General features: G+C 34.6%; 1 protein-coding gene across 1 annotated transcript in view; it reads left to right on the top strand.

Annotated features, from left to right (window-relative positions):
* MDGA2 (MAM domain containing glycosylphosphatidylinositol anchor 2) overlaps positions 1–25918 on the top strand; it is an 884707-nt gene that overhangs the window by 644553 nt on the left and 214236 nt on the right. The window lies entirely within an intron of this gene.

Here is a 25918-nt window from a genome sequence, read left to right on the forward strand (position 1 = left end):
GTTTGAAATTTTCTCTTTGCTCCCAACTACCTGACTAGATTACTATGATAGTTAAGTGTCTGTGCAAGTATTCCCATCTGTGAAATGAAAGTTCTTGATAATATAGGACTATGGTACACAACTAATAAGTATAGTTAATGAGCATGAGAGCAAAAGACAAATGATTATCTTATTGGTTTGCTTCTTTGCCCATTTCAAGTTATAGAGGTGTAGAGACTCATGAAATTGTGCTTATTAGAACTTAAGTTTTAGAGAATGACAATAGTGAGTGACAGATCACTTTTTATAAGAGGAAGTCATAAGTAAGACTAACACATGTAAGAGCTGACAGTGATTTGACCAGAGGAAGCTTCCATGTAGCCAAAAAGTTATGTAATTGCTTCCTAAATTATTGGACACAGAAATCATTTTCTTCCTTGACTCTAAAACTGTGAGTTTCAACCCATGACCTCCAGATGGAGATAACTAATGGAGAACAGAGGTCAGCAATCTTTTTCTGTAGAGTCTGATAGTAAATATTTTCAGTTTTTCGGGCTACATGGTTTCTGTTGGAACTATTCTACTCTGCTAGTACTGTAGGAAAGCTGCCATGGCAATAAAATGATTGGGTGCTACTTTTATCTAATGAAACTTTATTTAGAAAAACAAGTAGTGGACCACATTTTGCCCATAGGCCATAGTGTGCTAACCTCAAACCTAGAATTCTGAAACCCTATTCATTAAGAAAGAAAATCATAACAAAGCTGAACTCTGTGAACTTACTATGAAATTAAGTTAAATCTATGTATAATTTATTTGTGTATACAAACAGTAATATATTTTCTAATGATTGAGGCAAAAATCTTGGTTATTCCTTATTTCTCATGTCTGTGTAGGCAGTTGACCCTTGAACAACATGGAGGCTAAGGATGCTGACTTCTGAGCTGTGGGAAAACACAGTATAATGTTGTAATAGGGCCCTCCATATTTGAGGTTCCTTCATATCTGAGGTTCCATATCCTCAGATTCAACCAACCCAGGATCATGTAGTGCTATAGTGATTGTCTATTGATAATCCATGCAGTTTGAGTCCATATGGTTCAAGGTCAACTATATTTTACTGGTTCCTTGTTAAATGAATCATTCTTTGCTAGGCTGCCCAGTTTTCAAGGGTTCCTGAGATTACTTTGCAATTGCTCGTCTCATTCCTAGCATGCAAGATTTTCTGCTGCTGCCTCCATTCTGTTTGTGAAATCCTTCACCTCTTTTTTTTTTTTTCAATCAATTTCTATATATTTAATTTTGAATGGCTGAGGAAAGAATAAAAACAAACAAACAAACTTTAAAACAATCAGACATACTCTGAACTTTATAGCTTCCCCTGCTTATGGAGACATCTGAACAGATGATTGGCTGCTTTTCACATTGACTTTAGGCAAAGTTTCATACAGATTGTATTTACTCTTTAGGTGTTGAAAATCCCTCTCTTTCAGTTGAGTCTTATGTTGATTGTAAGGGGTAATGTATCTGTCCTTGATAAGGGCCAAAAAGAATGTGAGTATTTTGATCAGGGTGTCAATAAGGGGTCCCCCTAAAAACATCGAGTTATCTCTTCTATATCCTTCCCCACTTTCTTTTCATATGCATTGAAAATGCCTCTTCACCAGCACTGGGACTGGAACGAAGCATGGCTAGCAGTTATCTTTACTGTGGTTCTCAGACCCTCACATTCCTATAGTGCTTAATGAATTTACCAGAGGAAAAAATGAACTGTGAAATACTATTTTTATTGACCATGTACATAGAACATTCCCTAGGAAATATTCATCTGTGGCATGCTCATAGAGATACCTGATTCCATTCATTGGTGGAGTTAATATCAACCTACATGGCAGGCATGGTTATAAAACTCATATTTAGGTATATAAAAGTTTACCAAGAAGAAAATTTTATGCTTAATGTTGCCTATCAGAAAATAGGTTTTACTCTGTACATTAAATGTGTTTTATATAAAATTCATTTAATGATTTAGAATTATTTATTCTGCTCATGTTATTAGTCTTACATTGTTCTGTGGCTGGTGAAGATTTTCTATGTAAGAGACATGTGAACACAACAGTCTGGAAGTGTTGGGAGTAGTTAGGGTAATTTTCTGGACTCTGAATGAGCAGTACAATTTTTATTCAGATTATATGTTTAAAATAAAAGAAAAACAGCAGTTTTCTAAAAATGGTGTGAAGTGACATTGCTCAGTCATGTCTGACTCTTTGTGACCCCATGGACTGTAGCCTACCAGGCTCCTCCGTCCATGGGATTTTCCAGGTAAGAATACTGGAATGGGTTGCCATTTCCTTTTCCAATTCCAATCTCCAACCCAGGGATTGAATCCAGGTCTCCCGCATTGTAGGCAGACGCTTTACTGTCTGAGCTGCCAGGGAAGTCCAAAAATGGTGTACTCACACTAAATTAAGTTTGAGAAAATGTCAGTTGTCCACATGAGCTATTATTTTTGTATTATTATTGATACTATCATTTAGCTTCAGGTAGCATTGATAAAGACTCTTTGGAGCTAAAGTCCAGTTCCCTATTGATATCAGCCATTCAAACAGTCAAAGAAAAAATTCATGCTTGGATATTTTTAGAGTGAAGATACCTCCAGAAGGCTTAGCAAATGCCACATTAAAATATGCTGAATGACCTGGGAGAGAAATTGCTAAAACTGCACAAAATAAAGGTGGAAAGATGTGTTAAATCAATTGACAGCACTTTATAGAAACTTCCTGAAACTTCTGATTTTTTTTTAATAAAAATAGAAAACCCATGACAAGAGATAAACACAGTATTTACAACTTAAGTTATTGGTATGTTTTCCTTTCTTTTAGTATATCTGACCTTTATTTCACAAGCCCTCAGCCTTAGATAATCTATTCTTAGTGGAGGAAGATTTAACTTTGAGAGACAAAGGTTAACTGACAATTCAAGTAGGAATAATGCCAAGTGTTCTAATATGGCAAAGGGAAATTAAATAGAGCTGTCATCCACAATTCAGGGATTAATTCATTAAATGTAGTGCATTTTCAACCCCCCAAAATATTTGTTAAACAACCACTATAGGAAAAGGGATACAGGAAGAAATAAAGATGTATAGGATCTTATTCAAGGGTTTTATACACAAAAACACAAAAATTTTTATTAATAGATAGTCTTGCATTTGCTCTATAAATTATTAGAGTGATATAGAAGAAACAGGATGAAACTATTCAGTCTATTCCACAAGAGTTACATAAAGCAGGTGGTGTCTGAGCTGGATTAAGAATGGGGGTAATATGACACTAGATCTTTGAAGGAAATGAATGTAATTAGATCTCCTTCACACAGTCAAGTATGACCACAGAATTTTATCATTGTAGCAGCATGACTGGATCGGTGTTTGGAGGGCTTATTCATTGGATGAATTTGCAGTGTTCCAAAATGAGATAATTAGAAGAAGGATGCTGAAGAATTGGAAGAGCATTCAAGAAACATTTCAGAAGCTTCACACTCAATCAACTGGAGACAGAAAACTTTTCCTCTGTTTCTCCAGTAGTGCAGACTACCTTTGCAACATGGCGAGGTATTAAGTGAGTCATTTAGCAGTAATGTGAAAGAGGAGGCAGAAAATTTTTTTAGGAAGTAAATTAAGGCATTGGAGATACACATTTCTTTAACGGATGTGTCATGTGAGAGAAAATACAGAAAGCTTGTATGTATGCATGTGTGTGCGTGCGTGTGTGTGTGTGTGTGTGTGTGTGTGTGTGTGTGTGTGTGTACTTAGTCACTCAGTCATGGTCAACTCTTTGTGATGTCATGGACTGTAGCCCACCAGGCTCTTCTGTCCATGGAGTTTTCCAGGCAGGGACACTGGAGTGGGTTGCCAAAAAGCTTAGCTGGTAGAAACAGCATTAGATTCACTCACAAACTATACCTGAGAAGTGAGGTAGCCTCTTTACATCTTCAGTTCCTTTTCACCACAGCTCTAGGATACTTTGAAGAAATAGAATGGAAGACAGAGAATATGATGGGAAAAAAAAAAGTCTACCTATCATAGCATGTGTGTGGTATTTGTGGGTGGTTGGGGGTGGAAATTTATTCAGCTGAAGAGTTTGATAGAAATCAAATGAGGTGCTGAGGGACACTCACAACCTCGTTCCAGGGCAGTTAGGTCGGTGACCAGTGCATTCAAGTCAATTTGAGAAGAGTGTGACTGACATCAGGCAGCTTAGTGTGTGTAGAGCCTGGGACTTGGGTCCAGGCCCAAATTTACTACTTAATAGCATTGTGACCTTGGGTCTGGCTAGACCCCAAAACTTCCATCAGTAGAATAAAAGGATCAGCTGGATAACTGATTTCTAAATGGTGTTCCAGTGACAACTAGATATTTCTAGAAACTATCCTTGGGGGCTGCTAAACTGCAAGAGGAAGGGTAGTAACCAGTTGAGAGTTTTACCTTTTTATTTACCTTCTAATTTCAAATAGAACAAAGTCTATTTCTCTTTTTTATATAGAAATTCTGTCTAAGATTATATCTGGACAGAGAATTCTGACTCAAGTTCACAAACATATATGTGTGCACACAGTGGTAAGCACACATAGTTGAAAGCCGTTTGCTTAGATGAGTTCTTCCGTTCCTTCCAAAGTATGTTATTCTTTTTATGGTTCCAAAGTGTTAAACTTCATTTCAGCATATGGTAATCCCACATTCTGAGGGAAGGATGTTAGGTCTGAATGAGGGATTTAAGGATAAGTCTGAGAGGATAAATTGGTTTGGGAGTAGTTGTACCTGAAGGGTTGATAAGACATCCTCAAGTTTCTGGTGACCAATTAGAAAGTAGGGTTTGATAGTTGAGAGGAAGTTCGGAAGTATAACATGGACTTCACAAGCAATGTCATTATTTAGAAGTAGATCATCTTATCCAAGAAGAGAATATGAAGCAAAACAAACAAAAATAATGTCCAAGAATATGGTGGAAAAAGCAGAAACCATGCAGGGGGGAAAAAAAAAAAAAGAATAGTCAGTGGAAATCAAGGGGAAAAAATGTCTTAGTTTGTGTGAAAGACAGGAATATCCAGTGGCATCCTTTATGTACAACAGCTTTAGTGCCTTCAATATCTTTTCATCAGCATGAAGAGGCATGTGAAAGATTATATTTGTTTCAAGTAATTTAATATTGATGCATAGATTTTGATAATAGAAGCAAGCTCTAATTTTTCTTCAAGTGAAAGGATTGGAAATTGGAGGAAAGGTGGGAGAAAAGGAGAGAAAATAGGGAAGAGAATGAGAGAAAGAGAGATTATTGGACAGTAACGATTACACTAATTCTGTTTTCAGTGAGATCATTTAAATAAGTGAGAAGGAATATTTGAAACATTTTTAGCTGACCTTGCCAGGAAGTTCAGAGTTGTTTTGAGAAGCATAAATTTTATCAATATTGATACTGCTTACTTTGAGGAGAGCATAAATGCAAAGATTGGCTGTATTAAATTAATTCTGTTTTCTATAGTAGTTGATTGAACATTAGTCATGTTTTTATAGTAGGATTTTCCAAAAAAAATTGAATCTAACTAATGATGAAAATAACATCAGATTTACAACTTTCTTCCAATTATCATCTTAAAATATTCAACAGTTTTTTTCCTCAAATTTAAGAACAAAGGTTCTGTCTTATGTACATTCACTTCAGTCATGTCCAACTCTTTGCTACCCCATGGACCATAGGCCACCAGGTTCCTCTGTCCATGGAATTTTCCAGGCGAGAATACTGGAGTGCATGGTCATGCCTCTTCCAGGGAATCTTCCTGAACCTGAGATCCAACCAGTGTCTGCTGTGTCTCCTTCTTTGCAGGCAGATTCTTTTTCCGCTGATCCACAAGGGAAGCACCCGTTCTACCTTAAAACTTATAGTTTAGCAGTGGTTAATTAACTATTGTCTAATTACTGTGCCATGTGTTGAGGACTTCCTTCCCTTGGCAGAATTAAACACTTTTTGAAATTCCAAGATTACAATGAGATAAGAACAAGTCAATGAGAAATAGGAATGAATGCCCAATTTATGTTTCCTACACCATTCATCCGCTTACAAATTCAAGCAATGGGGACATGGAAACTATTTAAATTTTAAATGACTGTATAGAAATTCCTCTAATCTAGAGGGCTGAACACCATTAGTTAGTTTCATAACTTGCACTTAAAAATTCAACTACCAATACTTTATGCAAGTTAAAGAAAGAATTGTGAAAATTATATTCATTAACTGATGAAAAATAAATGTCTCCAGCAAATTTATAGTAGCAAATGGATGTAAATCAGGATATATTATTAAAGCTACAATACCAGGACTCACTCTGCATCTCTTGACTAGAAGAGAAGATAGAGGTGTGGGGAGAGTCATTACTGATAGAATTATGATAACACTTGGGATTTTTATGTTATTTTTAAATGACACTACCAAGCTACCATTATCAATTGAAGAACAGAGAAATAAATAGAAGTATCCATAGACTAACAGTTTGATCACTATTTTACTTTATGTAATAGCAATAAATCTGGAATCCTACATCTCTGGCATTACATAGAAAATTGTTATAGTTATATAATTTGTTTGTATTGTCTAGGTTTCATTTTACAGTTTGGAATGTCTTAAATCTAAGCTATTTCTTTCAATAACTCCAAAATAGAAGTTAGAACTACCATTAGTGCAAAGGACTTTCCCTCTAAATCAGCTTATATTTTAATGTAAAAAGGGCCTCAGTAGTTTTCATAGTCTTAATTTTTCATCCTTCATTATGAGCTATCAGTGAGGTTAGGAAAGAGATTAAATAAATTTAGTAAATCATTACAACTAGGATTTTGGTGGCACAATTTAAGGATATTTATGAACTCTGGTTATCTATTTTTAAATAAAAGCAAAAGATAATTTGGTCAGGTTCCTAGATACCTATTTTGTAAAACAATTTAAAAATATTTCTAAATGTCTCAGTTATTGGAATTGTTTTTAAATACTGAGGACATTTATAGATTTCCTGGTACCTTTCATTTTATAGAGTGGAAAATGGGATCCCAAAGTCTAGAGGTACTTGTTCACTTCCTATGATCACATCCTAATTCAAGTTTATGATCTCAGATTCCAAATTCAGTATAAGCTTGCAGCAGCTTACATTAAATGGATATTTCCTTTTACTATCTCAGGTGATTCTTATATTCAGTTATACCATTCAACAAGGGCCTTGCATGAAAGAATTACTGTAGGCAGGTATTAAAATATTCTAAGAGGAATTCAGGTAACAGTCTAGTCGGGTCATGTGTTGGATTGATGGCAGAGCACAACACTGTCCCCTACTCTGAGAATATCACTTCAAAGAGGGTTAGGATGTCAGGTTCTGTCTGCCTATCTCATATCCCTGTCACTAAAATGAGACAAAGCCTTACCCTATTCTGACCTAGGTGTATAGATTGAACAGTATTCTTTTCATCAGAAAAGACCACTTTCAGCATTATGCTAGGTTAAAAATCCTCTAGTGCAGCTCAGCATGATGATACTTGTCTTGTCCTAGCTTCCTGAGAAGAGAGGACCCAGGGTTTGTATCTTTAAAATCCTGCCTAACCACATCTAGGGGTGTGTGCTCCTGAGTGGCATAAATTATGTGTTAAAGTAATGTGAGAGGATGCATTAAAACTTGCAGCGTGCCAGTGTAGATAACATTGTCAATGAATTTTTTTTTAACTTTTATAGCAGCATAACAAAAACAGAATAATGCTTGAATTGTAAGCATGAAGCTTAGTGTATACACCCAATTAAAGAAGCCAAGTATTAGCATATGCTGAACCATTTCAAAATGTTGAATACAGGTCAATTCTAACTGCAAAACCTAGGCTCTTTACAAAAGACACACAGCTTCTCAATGGAGTGAGCATAGGTAATGTAATTTCAGGCTCAAGAGATAAACTATGAGAAATGTATTTTTGATAAGTGACTCCATCTCAGAAAACCCAAACTACATCATGTCTGCCTTCTTACCTCTTTGACTAAAGAATTAGAACCTGAGCAGTCCTGTTGACTAAAAGTCAACCTAAGAGACCGCCTAAGCTCAGAAATGAGAATTTTAGAAGAGAACAAGACGATAATTTCCAGGGGAATGGAAGAACTGAAGATACCAGGTTTCTTTCAAGTACATAAATAAATCAGGTAAATAAATCAGAGTTTCCCAAATTTTAGGGATATTCTATCAGTAATAATGATGAGATTAGAAAGATGTGAACTGAGAAGCATATGATTGCACTTTAAAAAGAGGTTCCATGCACAATATGAAATATATTGGTAATTAAAATATGCAAAGTAGGAATAATAAAATGAAAAGCAGTTCAAATGTCTGCTCTCTAAAATGCATTTAGTGTGAATAACAGTGCACTATAAATGAAACATAAGTAGTCCACTTTTACCAAGACTGTCTAAATAATACTTGTAAACAGAATATATTTAGTTGACATTTAAACAGAAATATCCTTGCTTAGGAATAAAATGCAATGTAAAACTACATTAATAAAATGGTACTAAACTCTATTCATACACTTACTAGCTTAGTATGAGTTATATATCCTTCCTATCAATGACGTTATATGAGTTTTTATGTGGTTCTAAAATTAGGCCCATATTTTTGTGGTAGCGTTCTATACTTCTTACAGAGTGGCAGGTTGAATCAGAAAATGCAATCGTGCATGTGTAGAAATTTTCTTAATAAAGTCACCATATGTTATAAGAAAATCCTCCTAAGTTTTAATTGACCAGTTATCTACTAATGGATCTGTTAATTAAACCTCATTTGCTCTAAAGAACATGTGGTCCAGATCTGTTGATGAAACATTGTGTTCACTGGTTTTCCCTATGCTTTTGACAAAGCATGAAAGAGCCAGCTTTATTTAGGTTAAAATGTTTGTTAAAATGGTGGTAGTGTCTATTTCCACAGGATAAGGCATATTCATTGGTACATAATCAGTGATGTAGTTAGGGAATTTGTAAACCATAGACATTATTCAGACTGATCATTTATAAAAGGCCAAACAATGTCACATGGATTCTACAAGGAGACAAATGGCCTTTTTATTGTAGAAGTAAATTGATTTTTCTAGCCATTTGTCATTGAGGAGTTTGCCTCTGTGACCAACAGTTGCTCTTGAAAAGAAAATAAATTGTGAATTTCTTTAAAGCATCTTTTTATCCTATGCTTTCATTAAGTACATTTGATATATAATTTATAGCTTATCCTCTTTTTAATTTAGAAATCCTCATCCAAAGAAGCGATCACATAATTAACATGATCCGACAGTTCATTTTTACTTATTTGTCCCTGGTTTTCATGGCAACACCCTGACCTTTGTGAAAATGGACAGCACTGACATTTTGTCATCCTCATAAGGGAGGAATATATGTATTTTGGAATGTCCAAACCTCATTACTTCATAGAAATAGACTGAGACCTAGAATATCTGCATTATGTGCCATTTTATAATACTATCCAAACAAACAGATCAAGTTATTATATCTAATGGCAGAAATCTGCAACCTGCTTTCTTTGGATGGCTTTGGGGAATACCTCTGACTATTCAGATTAAAAAGGTTCATTCCTATCCTTTCCAAAATGTTATCTTCTTCAAATAATGTCATCTGAAATGAACCACATATTGCCAAGACAGCTGAAAATGGCAATGATAATATATATAATATGTAATTATAATTTAATTACATATTATATATATATTTATAAATATATATTTATATATATTTTATATTTATATTTATACATATTTATATATTTATAAATATAATATATATTTATAAATATAATATATTTAAATAAAATATAATTTATATAAATTTATAAATAAATTTATAGAAATATAAATAAATATAATAAATAAATAATGTAAATATATAAAATAATGTTTAAAATATAAATAATAATATATAAATTTATATAAATATAAATAAATATATAATCCATATGAACATATAATTTATATAAATATATAATTTATATATATATATATATATAAAACCAGTCAGTTCATTTGCTCAGTCATTTCTGACTCTGAAACCATATAGACTGCAGCACGCCAGACTTCCCTGTCCATCACCAACTCCCAGAGTCTGCTCAAACTCATGTCCATTCAGTCAGTAATGCCATCCAACCATCTCATCTTCTGTCATCCCCTTCTCCTCCTGCCTTCAGTCTTTCCCAGCATCAGGGTCTTTTCAAATGAGTCAGTTCTTTGCATCACGTGTCCGAAGTATTGGAGTTTCATATATGTATATTCAGTGTTTGAGACATCACAGGTACGAATAAAACAAAATCTTTGCCCTAATATAGACATATATACAGAACAATAAAATACAGTCATAGTCATTAATGTTTGTTGTGGTTTAGTTGCTAAGTTGTGTCTGACTCTTTGTGACCCCATGGACTGTAGCCCATGAGGCACCTCAGTCCATGGGATTTTCCAGGCTAGAATACTGGAGTGGGTTGCCATTTCCTTATCCAGGGGACCTTCCTCACCAAGGGAATGAACCTGCATCTGCTCACATATCTCTTGCATTGGCAGGCAGATTCTTTACTGCTAAGCCACCAGGGAATCCCTCATAGTTGTTGATACCACCCTAATAAAAGACAATGATGAGAATTTTGAGGATTTATTATATGATAGGCCTTATGGTCAAGATTTTAGGTATATTATACTGTTTAATACTAAAAAAAAAAAGAAAATTGAAGTAAGTAATATTATGCTCACTTTACTTAAACTAAGAGATACTGGTTAGGTAACTTTCCCAAGGTTATTCAGCTAGTAGGTGGTAGAGCTGAATCCAGGCTGTCAGACCTGAGCCTTGCTCTTTAAAAGTATATTATACAACTTGAAATATTTTTCACTTCATATGATGCTCTAATGTAACTTATGCAATTTTATTTTAAAATTCTCATTAAATTCTCCTTTTCATCAGCCTTGTTTGCTGATGGAAAACAAAGACAACCCAAGGTTGTGCAGTTAGTAAGTGGTCAGTCACTGAGTCCGGGTCAAACTTCTGCTCTTGTACACTTACAACTGTTCCGAACTCTGCATCTCAATTTAAAAAAGCCTCCTGACTTAAAAATGATTATGAGCAATGATCAGTTACTGAGAATTCTCCTTATTTATCAGCTTCCATCATGCACACTGTAAGTTCTGAAAGTAGTTAAAGGTCTAATTTATCTCTCTTGCCCCAATCTTAAGCATATGTACCTATTTGAGGGGCTGACAAACGTGTATTAAAATGAATTGGTAGTAGGTCCTCCCTAGTACATGTTTTCATATATGCAGATCTGCCTTTGTTACTCCAAAATGTTAATTTATGGGATAGTGCATTTATACATATATTTAAATGTATTTGGACAAATCATGGCACAATATTTTTAGAGTAAGTAGACAAGAGCACAACTGTATTATGGAATATCAACATTCTATGAATTTGGGACTATCTGAGCTAACTTTGAAGCTCTAGGACTCTCCTGCTTGACACTTTTAGTGTCAAAAATGTGATATTCAACTTTTAATGTTTAAATTCTTAATCAATTTCTTATGCCTAAATAACTATATTTTCCAGCTTTATTCTGCATTATTAAAAAAATAACATATACCAAATATGAGGTTAAACTTGATTAACAGTAGAGAGTTGAGGAATTGGCCCCTTATTTCCCAGAGATGGTTATAGATTGATTATCTTTTCATCAAATGACCTGGTCATATCTTAGTATTTAGGTTGGTAAAAAAGTAATTGCTGTTTTGGACTGTGAATTTTAAATCATTATAACTAGGCTCAAACATATCTTTATTAATCAAAAGAGAAACCGTTACCATCAATACATTTTTATCAATGAGAAATAAGTTTTTTTTTTTTTTCCGGTAGCATAAAAACCTGTGCTTCGGGATTCTATGAACTCTTGGAAAGTGTTTTCTGCCTCCTGCTGGTTGTGAAAGCATTTTCCCTGCAAAAAGTTGTCTAGATGTTTGAAGTAGTGGTAGTCAGTTGGTAAGAGATCAGGTGAATATGGCAAATGAGGCAACACTTTATAGCCAAATTCGTTCATCTTTAGAAACGTTGGTTGTGCTAGGTGTGGTAGGGTGTTGTTGTGCAGAAGGATTGGGCCCTTTCTGGTGACCAGTGCTGGCTTCATGTATTGCAGTTTTCGGTGCATCTAATCAGTTTGCTGAGCACACTTCTCAGATGTGATGGTTTTGCCAGGACTCAGAGAGCTGTAGTGGATGGCAGCAGACCACCCAACAGTGACCGTGGCTTTCTTTTGGTGCAGCTTTGGCTTTGGGGAGTGCTTTGAAGCTTCTCAGTCTAACCGCATAGCTGGTCGTCACTGGTTGTCATACAAAATCAACTGATTGTCACCTGTCACAATCCAATTGAGAAATGGTTTGTTGTTGTTGCGTGGAAGAAGAGAAGATGACATTTCAAAATGACAATTTTTTGATTTGTGGTCAGCTAAGAGGCACCCCCTTATCGGGTTTTTTCGGCTTTACAATTTGCTTCAAATGCCAGATGACCATAGAATGGCCGAGGTTGAGTTCTTCGACAGCTTCTTGTGTAGTTTTAAGAGGATCAGCGTCAATGATCCTCTTCAATTTGTCATTGTCAACTTCTGATGGCCACCCACCATGTTCCTCATCTTCAAGGCTCTCATCTCCTTTGCAAAACTTTTTGAACCACCCCTGCACTGTATGTTCAATAGCAGTTCCCAGGTCAAATGCATTGTTGATGTTGTGAGTTGTCTCTGCTGCTTTACGACCCATTTCAAACTCAAATAAGAAAATCACTTGAATTTACTTTTGTCTAACATCATTACCCTAGTCTAAAATAAATAGGAAATAAACAAGTAAAAAGATGTAGTGCAAGAAATGCACATTAAAATGATGTGTAACATAACTACGTTTATTTAAGAATGTATTCCAAAATCACATGGCAAAGTCCAACAATGCAAAACAATGATTCTTTTTGCACCAACCTAAATAATTAAAATCTTAGCACTTTATTTGATGATTTGACTATTATAATATCTCCTTTCTTATTACAGAAAAAAGCAAGTGCTTCTTTTGTGGTCTTTATCTTCCAACATTCTCAGGCTAGTTCAGATTCCGAACTTGCTAAAAGGTTAACATAATTTGAGTTACTGGCAAGCAGAATTATCTTGGTCTCATTTTTGTTGTTGTTGTTGTTCCAAAGAAAACAAGTGTTTCACGTGCAATACTCTACATATTCAGTCAGTGACCATCATTCATTTCTGTATTTCAGTATATGAGAAACATACAATAAATCAGGAAAGAGAAGTTAAACCAAGAAAAAAAATATATATATGCTTTCACATATTTTCCCCAGAATATCAGCAAAACATTGTCTTCTTGACATAGATTTCTATGAATGATTCTATAAAATATTTTATTATAAGCTCAAGTTAGAAAACCAGATGTTGCAAAGATCATAACAATTCAAGATACTTGAAAACTAAATCTAAGCAAATGCTACATAAGCGTCCCCAGCTTGAGGTCCCATTTATTTATCTGTTTCTGAGGCAGCAGAGATAGAACCTGTGTTTATTTGCAACTGGCCCTGTATCTTGTTTAGCAGAGAAAATATGAATGCCACTCAGGGAGTGATTTTCTGTGTTGCTGTTTCATCTTACACTTGGTGTTCCACTGAAGCCCTCGGAGACAATTCTTATGCCATAGCAGCACCTGCTGGGAGAGGGGAGTTGGAACAGCCTCAACTGTTGCCTGCAAACCCGTTATCCTGATTGAGGGACACTGCATGTCCTCCATCTTCTAATACTAAACCTTCCACAGCTGCTGCTCTTCAGAATCTTGCCTCTTCCCATAGATTTCAAATCACTGGTAATACCCTTATAATAAGATTTTCTTTAGCTCTTTAAAAAAATAAGCATTTTGCATGTGTGTGTGTGTTTATGTGGGTGTATGCATGCACATTTCCCTTTAGAATGTCCAAAAGCACATATCATGGTATTTTAATCTCATGTTTCTTTCTAATGCATGCATTCATCCTGCTCTGTAGCTATATATGTAAATCATTGTCAATCTTGCTTTATTAGCATCTTCTGCTTTATTATGGGTGAGTCAGTAAAAAAAAAAAAATGTGTGTGTCAGTTCAAAAAGGACAGTTTTTATTCACAGCATATGATAAGAGAAGTATTTATGATTATTCATATTACAGACAGAAATAGTAAGCTTGGCATATGGTATGATGGCATGTTTAAAAATGTGTCTATTTCATATGTGATTTACAAAAAAGACTGTAAGTAATACAAATCTTAAAATACAGGTCTAAACTGACATTCTGTTGTAAAGCCACCAGGCCTTTTCTTTACTGATGATAGAGGAAAGCCACAACATAGAAAAATTACTCACTATTACCAAATATTTCTAATATTTTACTTCCTTGCCTCTTTACTGTGCCCAAATTAAAATCTAGTATAAGACCTAACTTAATGAAAACCTATTGTTTTTGTGTTTTTCCAGTTAAAAATAGAAAGAGTTCATGTGTAAAAAAAATGATCTTGAAATTCATATACTTTATAACTAAGCTCAAAAAATCAAGAGGTTCATCAATAGTTTTCTTCCTGTGGTTGCTTAGTAACCTTGATTGGTGCTCCATCAATCAATCAAAAATGTATTAAGCACCTCTAAAATACTTTAACATATCACATGGTATGGGAACAATTTCTGAGGAAATAGATAAAATCTGCTACTTACCTTAGAATGTTTTAGCTGCATATGTAAGGGAGTAGACATTTTGTCATAATACCTTGATAGAGTAAGTCAGACACACTGTTATTCAGAGATGTGCAGCATGATACAAAGATACAGAAATTAGGAAAGACTTAGAATAGGAAATTTCAGTTGGGCCTTAGAAGAATTGGGAATCATTGGATGGGAATTATTTTGGGAAAATCATTCCTACAGGGAAAGATGGAAGGCAATGAGTAGAAAATGAGCCAAGTGTTAAGCTGACCAAAGTGAAAGTGTTAGTCACTCAGTGCTGTCCGACTCTTTGAAACCCCATGAACTGTAGCCTGACACCAGTCTCCTTAATCCATGGAATTCTCCAGGCAAGAATACTGTAGTGGGTAGCCATTCCCTGCTCCAGGGGATCTTCCCTACCCAGGGATCAATCCCGGGTCTCCTGCATTGCAGGCAAATTTTTTACCATATGAGTCACCAGGGAAGCCCAAAAGCAGACCAAAAGTAACCTATCTAAGTTGAACAGAGAGCTTTTCACAGAAGCACTATAACTTAATAACGGTGGCAGGTAAGATGGAAAACAAACAATGGGATTTAGTCTAGTTCTATAAAATGGAGCACTCCTGACGCTATTTGAATTGTAGAATAATGTTTTAAAGAAAGATTAGCTCAGAAATATTAAGATCTTTTTAGAAGGAGAAAGAAAAAATCATCAATTAGATTTTAGTGATTTATTTATAAAGGGGAAGATAGTTCAGAAGAAAGTGCAGCAATGCAATATATTATCATACCATATTAACCTATGGCTCTGGGATATTCTTCATATTAAAAAAAAAACTGCAGAAGTACTCTGTGTGCTGCGTATCATATAAATCACCATATTGTCTCCGTGTTTTTACAAAACAGGAAGTATCTATTGGCAACCTTTATTTCTGTCATGAGAAATGAGCTTTTAGAGTGTTGCTGTCTTTCATCAAACATTGTTACCCATCATGGTCTCTGAAAGAAAGCAAATATGAGAAGCCCATTAATAAGTGAGGAGTCTCTAGCATGTTGGATTTCTTTTGTCATCTTGAATATCTTTCAAACACATCTTACTAGATATTTTAATTGACACAAATTATTAAGAAAACGATTCAAGCTTGTTTGTTTAAAGAGTATTTTGGATATTTGGATTAGAATTATTTTTATATTGAAGGGACTTACCAGCTTTGCCTTGTATCATATGACTGTTTTCCAACTGTCACTTATAAATTCCATATATCAAGGCTGTTATTCCAAATCTTAGTGGTATGTTCAGCAAATCAGCTATGAGGTGCATGATAATTAAAATATTTCAACCATTAGTATGTAAAGGTATTAAAATATAGTTTATAGTTATGATATTATTCTTTCTTAGGTTGAAGATACTTAATTGAATGGAAGAAAATTGAGTGGAGTTAGAACCAGATGCTGACAATTTCACTTAACCATAGGCTTACCTAACTTACCCCATGTGTGTATCAGTCACTCAGTCGTGTCCGACTTTTTGTGACTCCATGAACAGTAAGCCTGCCAGGCTCTTCTGTCCATGGAATTCTCAAGGCAAGAATACTGGAGTGGGTTGCCATTTCCTTCTCCATACTTAACCGATAGTCCATTATGAAAAGGCATTACTGATGTGCCATTGATAACTGTTGCAATTGTAAGCTATTTAGTTCTTTGCATGTGTGCTCAGTCCCTTCAGCCATGTTCGACTTTTGTGACCCTATGTACCCTTAAGTTTCCTCTGTTCATGGGATCCTCCAGGCAAGAATACTTGAGTGGGTTTCCATGTCCTCCTACAAGGGATCTTCCCGACCCAGGGATTGAACCCGGTTATCCTGCATCTCCTGAATTACAGGTAGATTCTTTACCCACTGAGCTAGTTGGGAGGCCCATTCAGTTCTTTCAGTTCAATTCAGTCGCTCAGTTGTGTCTGACTCTTTGCGACCCCATGAATCGCAGCACGCCAGGCCTCCCTGTCCATCACTAACTGCCAGAGTCTACCCAAACCCATGTCCATTGAGTCGGTGATGTCATCCAACCATCCCATCCTCTATTGTCCCCTTCTCCTCCCGCCCTCAATCTTTCCCAGCATCAGGGTCTTTTCAAATGAGTCAGCTCTTCACATTAGGTCGCCAAGGTATTGGAGTTTCAGCTTCAACATCAGACCTTCCAATGAACACCCAGAAACTGATCTCCTTTAGGATGGACTGGTTGGCTCTCCTTGCAGTCCAAGGGACCCTCAAGAGTCTTCCCCAACACCACAGTTCAAAAGCATCAGTTCTTCTGTGCTCAGCTTTCTTTATAGTCCAATTCTCACATCCATACATGACCACTGGAAAATCCATAACCTTGACTAGACGGACCTTTGTGGACAAAGTAATGTCTCTGCTTTTTAATATGCTGTCTAGGTTGGTCATAACTTTCTTTCCAAGGAGTAAGCATCTTTTAATTTCATGACTGCAATCACCATCTGCAGTGATTTTGGAGCCCCAAAAAATAAAGTCAACCACTGTTTCCCATCTATTCAGTTCTTTACCTCCATGTAAAAACATTTTGTGATTTTTCAAAACCTCTAAATCTGACTATATCCATGTGTAAGTCTCATGCTTACAAGAAAGTGAAAGTGAAGTTGTTCAGTCACGTCTGTCTCCTCATGACAGCATGGACTGTAGCCTCCCAGGTTCCTCTGTCCATGGGATTCTCCAGGCAAGGGTACTGGAGTGGGTTGCCATTTCCTTCTCCACATGTTTACAAAGCTAATGTGTGATGTGTTGGCAGGAAAAAAAACAAAAACAAAAACTGCTGACTTAGACACAGACAAAACACTCAAATGTGAGAGAATATGTTTCCTTTAAACCTGTGAAGTCTGAATTAAGGATTTTTCTAACCTTTGAGTTTTAATCAGTAGGTCACTAAGCTTGAAACTCACATAAAGTCTACAGGAAAGTTTTACTTCACTTTTTTTTTTTTTAATGCTAAAAAATAGGTTTTTATTATTACATATTAAGCATATAAAAAATGTGTGGAGACTGACTATCACTCAATCTAATAAACCCAAACTTTTCTCAAGTTTGATGTTTTTTAATGAGGTAACAAGTTATAGATACTCAATCCATTTTCCTCTTACCTCTCCAGAGGTAAACAAGCCAGATTTGGGGGTTTATCAATCTCATACAGGTTTTTAATATGTATATACATCAGACTTTGTTTTCATGTTCTCAAACTACTAAATCTCACACAATACATATCAGTTGGCCATTTTTAAGTCTTTTTTTTTTGAGATGTAAAGTTAATACACTCATATTAATTCATTTTAACAGTCAAATTCCACAAACCGCAGTTTATTTATTCATTCTTCTAATGGACATTGGTTCCAGGTTTTTACAACTAAAAATATTTTACTGCAATAAACTTTCTGTGCCCATTTCCTTGAGTATACATGTCAAGAACTCCTTAAGAATACCCAACGATTGGGTATAATCATCTTAAAAAAAAAATGATGTTGCCAAACTTTCTCCAAGGTAATAAATTAATTTCACTGCTACCAGCAACTCCAGCCTTGGCAACATGTTTAAGTGTCAGAGTTCATTTGTTCTGTTTTGATTTTTGCCCATCTGATGGCAGTGAAATGGAATCTCAGTGTTGTTTTAATGTAAAGTTATTTTATCAGTCGTTAGATTAAGCATCTTTTCATGTGAATGACTACTCAGGGATCCTCATCTATGAATTGCCCATTCATATCCTTTGATCATTTTCTTGATTTAAATGGAGCCTTTGTCAGTTACATTGCATGCAAACTTAAGTTTGAATTTTAGTGTATACAAATGTATCAGTCTTTCTTTTGCCTTATGGCTAATCCAATATCACAGTGCCATAGTCTTTGCTTTTATATAGGCTTGAAGTTTTGCTTTCCATTTACAGATCTTTTATCCATTCTTCTTAACATAAAAAGCCTGTATAAACTCTGACAGCACAATTTGTGCACTCATTATCATATACCATTTAACTGGTATTTTACGATGAAGTTTGATTTTGATCTTGTTTAGATATTATAAGTACTTAGTGGCTATATTATGTACCACATTTCTCTAAGAGCTTCAGAAATAATAATTTTCCTAGTTATGTTTCAATCTGAGATAGTCAGCATCATCTATTCTAAATCTAATTTGATATTTATATTTGCTTTAACAGAAGAATCTTAATCTAGAGAACAGGTTTCATATTATAACAAGTTATTATTAAGACTCATTGCTATCCAGGTAGTTTATCAAGTAAAAATTTAAGTCCCAAGTATTCCATGTAATCTTGTTGAAATGCCATTAAAATGGTTGTCATTTCCAGAGATTCAAAAAAAACCAAAATTCTACAGATATTTAATTAACTTCAAGTATTTCTTGAGTATCTATTCTGTGTCAGGCATTACAGATAAGCAAGTTATCCTGCTTTCATGGAGTATACAATCTAGCAAAGAATCAAAGAATAATAGAAGAAAATATTTTACTCTTTCTTTTACTGCCTCTTAAGTTGATTCTTATAAACCATTTCTGGTGAGAAAAGTCAGTGTCCATCTTTAATTTGAAGAATCATCCACCTTCATGCATAAAACAAAAATGCTGTTATTATCTACTATACATCCAGGATTACAGCTCCCAAGAGTTCCGGGCTGGAAGAGAAGTGAGACTCCAGTCTAGTTTCCTGAAATTTCATTTTTCTGGTATCATATGAACAGCTTCTCTCTAGGAATCAAGTTGAACTACAGAATCTATCAAGCATCTGCCATCTCTCTATGGTCCCATTAGCCTTTAACCATTCCTACTGAGAATGTCCAAATCAAAGTCTCCTTAATTTTTAGGGGTCTGCAGATGTTATAGAGGTTTTCACACTGCTGCTTCTGGGCTGGCACATGTGGTGCTGAAGACCCAGGCTTTCCTTCCTCAGTGGACTCCATCTTCAACCAGCCCACCACCAAAATGAAAAGAGAACTTCACTTGTTTTTAAAGGTTAAAAAAAATACAATAAATTTGTTCATTTGGATTAGTTAAATCTACAAATTCACTATTTACTTGAGTCTTAACTTTTTTACATGTGTTTACATAGACCTAGTCAGTATGAGCATGCTTGAATTTTGATTTCTGAGGTTCATTTTTATAAACACAAAATATTATTTTGGTCTTATTATTTATGTTTTAAATATGGATTATTCATTCCACTCTAAAACATACATATGTGTTATTAATTTCTTCTCCCTAAAATTCAAATATAATTAAATTAGCCTTACTTATTTTAGGATTTTTGAAAATATGAATCTGGTTGTCCTTCTGGAGACAATTCCACTTATTACTTAGTTTATTACAATTTTTATATTAAAGAAATGCATCTTATTTAAATATCTGCTATTAAAATACACTATAGAGATTTATATGTTTGAAAGCAATAAGTTCATAATAAGCATATTCTGATTTTTTTGTTTCTAACAGCATATTTTCTCATATAGCTGAGATGAACTAACTTTCCCCTGTATTATTTTGAGTGAGGAAAATAAGCCCACCATTTTCTGAGTAAAAGCTAAGATTGAATTTCCTCACCTTCCTTCCTAATGAAGAAATGAAAGCATTTTTATTTTCTACACTTGCTTTAGTTTACAGCCTGTGATACAATGGAAAAGTTGACAGAAAACCAGTTTGCTCAAATTATTTGTCTAATTTATTTTTAAGTTTGGAATGAGAAGTTTTGGTGCCATATCATGTTTTTGAAGTCTCTTTGATTATAGCATCTGCTACAATAGCATTTTAGATAAGAAAAATCAAAGCAAGGGCAGTGTATTATAGGCTATATATCAGACTATATGTATCTGTGTGATTTTAATAAGAGAGACATTTTTCTAGCAAATATATTATGAATAAATCAAGCTGTAGACATTTCTTGCATTTCTATTTAATTTGATGTTTTTGTTGTGAGATAATATTTTAATAAAAAATAACTTAGTTGATTAGAGGAAGAGCATAAAAACCATTATGACCAAATTAAATTATATGTCTGGTTGGCACTTTTGTTTGTTTGTTTTTAATTTATAGTTTATCTATCCAAATCTTAAATGAAAGGTGAAAGAAAAGGAAAATTGCAAGAGCCCTTTTTTGACTCTCTTAATCTTACTCTTTGAGGTCCCATGGACTGTAGCCTGCCAGACTCCTCAGTCCATGGAATTCTCTAGACAAGAATACATGAGTTGGAAGCCACTTCCTACTCCAGGGAATCTTCCCAAACCAGGGAGCAAACCAGTGTCTCCTGAATTGCAGGCAGATTCCTTACCTTTTGAGCCATCAGGAAGATCCCCTTAACTCTCACCTACCTCCCCAGATCTTAAAAACTACATTTGAAATCTATATTAACAATATATTTTATAGGAAATTCTGCTAGTTGCAATAATTGTAGAATTATTACATTTGATCATTATTGCTTTTTTAAAAATATTCATGATTTTTATCTATCATGTTTATTTCTATTATGGGCTTTCCTGGTGGCTCAGCTGGTAAAGAATCCACCTACAATGCGGGAGACCTGGGTTCGATCCCTGGACTGGGAAGATCCCCTGGAAAAGGGAAAGGCTACCCACTCCAGTATTCTGGCTTGGAGAATTTCATAGATTGTATAGTCCATGGGGTCACAAAGAGTGGGATACGACTGAGTGACTTTCACTTTTCTTTCTGTTATAGTCATAGCATTTTATCTTTTCTCCTTCTTAACTCCTTTTGCCCTCGCTCTCCTTCTTCCTTCCTCAGTTATTTCATAGCTTCCTGGTTTGTGCCAACCAGAAAAGTAGGGCATCGGGCTTTAGAGATAGAGCAAGACATTCCGTGCCTTCACCGAGCTGTGTGGCCAGGGATATAGACATGGGAGAAAGTACAGGGTGAAGCCATGAGCACAGGCGAAATGGGTGTACACACAATATGTGGTCAAGAGTAGTGAACGACCAGCTCAACCTAGGGGTGGGCAAAGTTACCACCTAGGTGGTAACTTGGACCTGAATCCCCACACATGGGACAAGCAGGGGTGCTAGAAAACAGGGCCAGCTTGCTGACACAGGAAAGCACCGCAGGAGCCCTGAGGCCCACTGTCAGCGCAACTGGGAGTGAATGAAGGTTGCAGGGGTGAGTGACTCTAGAAGAGCGTGTCTAAGACCGTCTTGTCTAGATCAGTGTGTCTGGAGTGACACTCTTGTTATTGAAAAGTGGAGTTTTCATCAAATGAGCTTTGGAAAATAGGCTGCATTAACATTTTAAGTTTCTCTGAGTTCTTGAACCCTACCATATGCTAATATGCATAGCACATATTATCGAAGAGGGAAAGATGAAGAAAAATATACCAAAAATAAAATTTACCAATAATTCCATATTCAAAGAGAACTCCTATTAGTGTTTCAGTGTTCTTCCTTCTAGGCTTTCTTTTCCTCTACATTTTTCCCCATGTAAGTTTTGTTTTCCTCTCTAACTCAGGGATCAACTGCCTCATTGTCTTGATTTGTACATTTGGTATAAACATTTTTACTGAGTTCCTATTAACTCAGAGACTGCAAAAGAGAGTTGGGGGATGCTGCAAATATAAAGGTGAATCATGTATATTCTCCCCTCTAAGAAGCTCTCTGCTAACACTCATTGGCATTTGTTTTATATAAAAATATGATATGGTACATACTGTCCAGTAACATCTTTTACTCACTTATTAATAGTGGTTATAGCTGGCCATACTATTCACAAGAATGCTTTCCTTGCTTAACAATATAAATATCTTTATCAATAAATGTGGGTCAATTACATCATCACTTAAAAATGCTGCATCATAATCTATTATGTGACTATATCATGATTTTTTTAAATAAAATCTGTCAGTCTGATTTCAGTTTCTTTTTTTAATTAAAGCAGTATTAGGATGAGCACTCTCATTGAGGACTGAAATTTTCATAGTGACAGAAACATAATTGCATTTCTGATGACAAATCTTATGACAGGGAAGCAGGAGGACTAGAAAATTAGACTGGTGACAGAAAGACCACTTAGGACATTGTCACAAGAAGAAATGATGACTTTACTAAGAAATCTTCCTATAGCCATTAAAAGAAATGGGAGATATAAGAGAGATTTTTGACAGAGAAACCAAAGCAGCTGATTGGAAGTGATGAGTTAGAATAAATGCTGAAACAAAGAAAAGCCTATGGTTTTTAATTAGCAGATCAAGTGTCCTCATAATTAGCTATCAACTAAGTCAAGAAATAAATAGTGCTTAGGTTTAAGGACTTGCAAGAATTTTGGAAAATCATAATAGGCTGTAATTACTGACTTAAAGAATCTTGAGGTAAAGTTATAATTCTTATTATAACCCTACAAAACAGAGAGATATCCATGAGAACAAACAAAATCTCCTAACAGAAAAAAAAAAATAATAATGATAATTTACAGTACTCTAGAGAATGGAAAATTTAATGTGGAGAGAGAGAGAGAAGCCTATAAAAAACTTAATGTTTTAGGACATTCTTAGCCAAGAAAGTTGTAAAGAAAGTGTTAACTCTGAAATAAAAATTTCAAAAGCATCATGGAAAGGGTGGAAAATAAGCTCCATTTTAACTGGACTTTGGTATTTATTTTAAAATGAGCACATATATTAAAAAATAAATTTATAACTTAACTTGATTAAAACTGAGGTTTACATTTCTATAATTTTTATCACAAAAGGAGAAAAGTTTATCTAACAAATGATTACATTTACAAGGGAGTTTTTTTTTTCTTTTTCTTTTTTAACTATTTAGCATGATAAATTTAAAAAGAATATAGCTAGCCAAGGATCTCTTTTTGTTAGACTGGCCTAATGTAATGAGATCTTTGAATATTCATCTTCTTAAATCAGAAAATTGATACTTTTATTAGCCCTCTCCTCTCTGTAATGTTTTACTCTTTGTTCCTATAATCAGAACATGAATACCCTTGGAGATGGTTAAATATAAAGTCTTAGTTTCAAAAGTGAAGAAATTCATACTCAGAGTGTTTAAGCTTGGCCAAGGTCATGTGACTTGATTTTGGAAGAGGTGAAATTTACAAATTTTAAATAAGAACACTCCACTAAATAATCTTTTAATGTATAATTTATTTTCATTTATTTCATACAAAGGTAAAGTAATTTGGATATTTATTTTGCCATATATGGGAATTATTCTAGTATTGTTAAATATAGATACTTAAGGCAGATATATAAGATCTAACATAGAAAGATAAGGTAATTTGCAACATATGTGTTAAGTACTCCATCACATTTCTACCTTGACTCTTTTATTATCCCTGAGACGCCAACCAACAGTCCAGTTTGTCCATAGGAACAAAGTAATTATGAGCAAAAGGAGAGGAGTCCAGTGCTAACTCGATTCCTTTGAAACACCATCGCTTGCTAAAGCCTGCTTCAGGGTTCATATCTCTACATCAGCCACCTGCTATCAATTTCCCTCAGTTTTAATTCTGTTCAAATCAAAGTATTTATCTTCTCTTATTCTCAGTTTTCTCATTTGTTAAATTTTAATATTAAACATTTGATTCAAGGATGGTCATGAGAATTCATGAAAATGTAAAATTCCTAACTATACCAGGTACACAATAGGAGCATAATTAATGTTAAGTGTTGAGGTTATTGCTGTTATTCTGTATCCTTTCTCATGGAGGGTGAATAAATATTTCAGCTTTTTTTTGAAACTGTTGTTACAAGGTGATGCTTGTTTAGTATTGTATCATTCTCTGGTGGTTCACTTCAAAAAGAACAAATTATTTAGCTAAATTATTTAGTTGTTTATATCTACAAGAATAAATGATTTAATCATATAGGTTTTTTTTTAATGCAGCCATATTTAAACATGTTTCTGTTAATGCCATTTCCTAGAATGTATTATATTTCAAGAATATAGTGGTAAATGTTTCATGTTTTCTAATTTCTAAGATGCTGTGCATGGTTTAAATAGTTTTTTAAACTAGAAGTAAATGAAGGAATTAAATGGAAACGCAGACATGAAGATATTTAAACAGCAAGATAATTAATTCTGATATAACTTTGTAAATTTTGTTTTCTATATGTATAAGAGAAAAACAGTTCAACACTAGTAGAAAAATATCTTAAAGGTTAAATATGTTTGTTTTTGTTCCTGGGCACTGGAGCACAGTAATGCTAGAAGGGCAAATAAAAATTTTGCCTTTTTGTCCGTATGCAGTATTACATCCAAAGGGGAAAATGTATGACATTTTCACAAGGATAGAATTATGTGTATGTTTCTGGTTATTCTTATTCTGCCATTCTAATTTAGCCCATGCTTTTCTTACAGATCCTCTATTGTAGAAATACTTTTGAATTCATATACATTTGTATGAGAAATAAAAGTTCCAGTGGAACAGAAGATACCTTTAAAAAAAAAAAAAACTCATTGAATAATACTTCCCTTTTATTAATTCATGTTTTCAAGTGTGGTAAAGTTAACTTCCTGTAAAATCAATCTGGTACTTCCCTGATGGTCTAGTGGCTAAGAATCTGCGCTCCCAGTACAGGGGGCCTGGGTTTGATCCCTGGTCACAGAACTAAGATCCCACATACTGCAACTATAAGCCCGGACACCACAGCTACTGAGGCCACGCATCGCAACTAGAGAAGCTGCCGCAACACAACAAAGACCCAGCACAGCCAAAATAAATAATAATACATAATTTTTTAAAATCAACTTAATTTTCTAATAAATATCTTCAGTAACATCAGAAATTAGCTTTACTTGAGAAAATTACACTCATATTAATTGAACTGTATTTTTCAAAACTCACTTGAAATACATTTTATAGAAATAGTGGCAATGTCATGACAATCTATTTACAATGATCTCAAAATGTGTTCAAGGCAAATCATATGAAATTCAAATGTCAAGAAAATATTAAAAATAGAAAAGAATGATACATTCAGTTGTCAGAGTGTGGTATTGTAATCCATTGTTCCATTTCATTTTCTTAGGGGAGAGAACAAATCCTAAACCTTAGCTGTTTGGTCAGTTTCTAAATCAGTTTTCAGAACTTTGGATTT

This window comes from Dama dama, chromosome 12 (assembly GCF_033118175.1).
Source record: "Dama dama isolate Ldn47 chromosome 12, ASM3311817v1, whole genome shotgun sequence".
In the NCBI taxonomy this organism is placed as follows: Eukaryota; Metazoa; Chordata; class Mammalia; order Artiodactyla; family Cervidae; genus Dama; species Dama dama.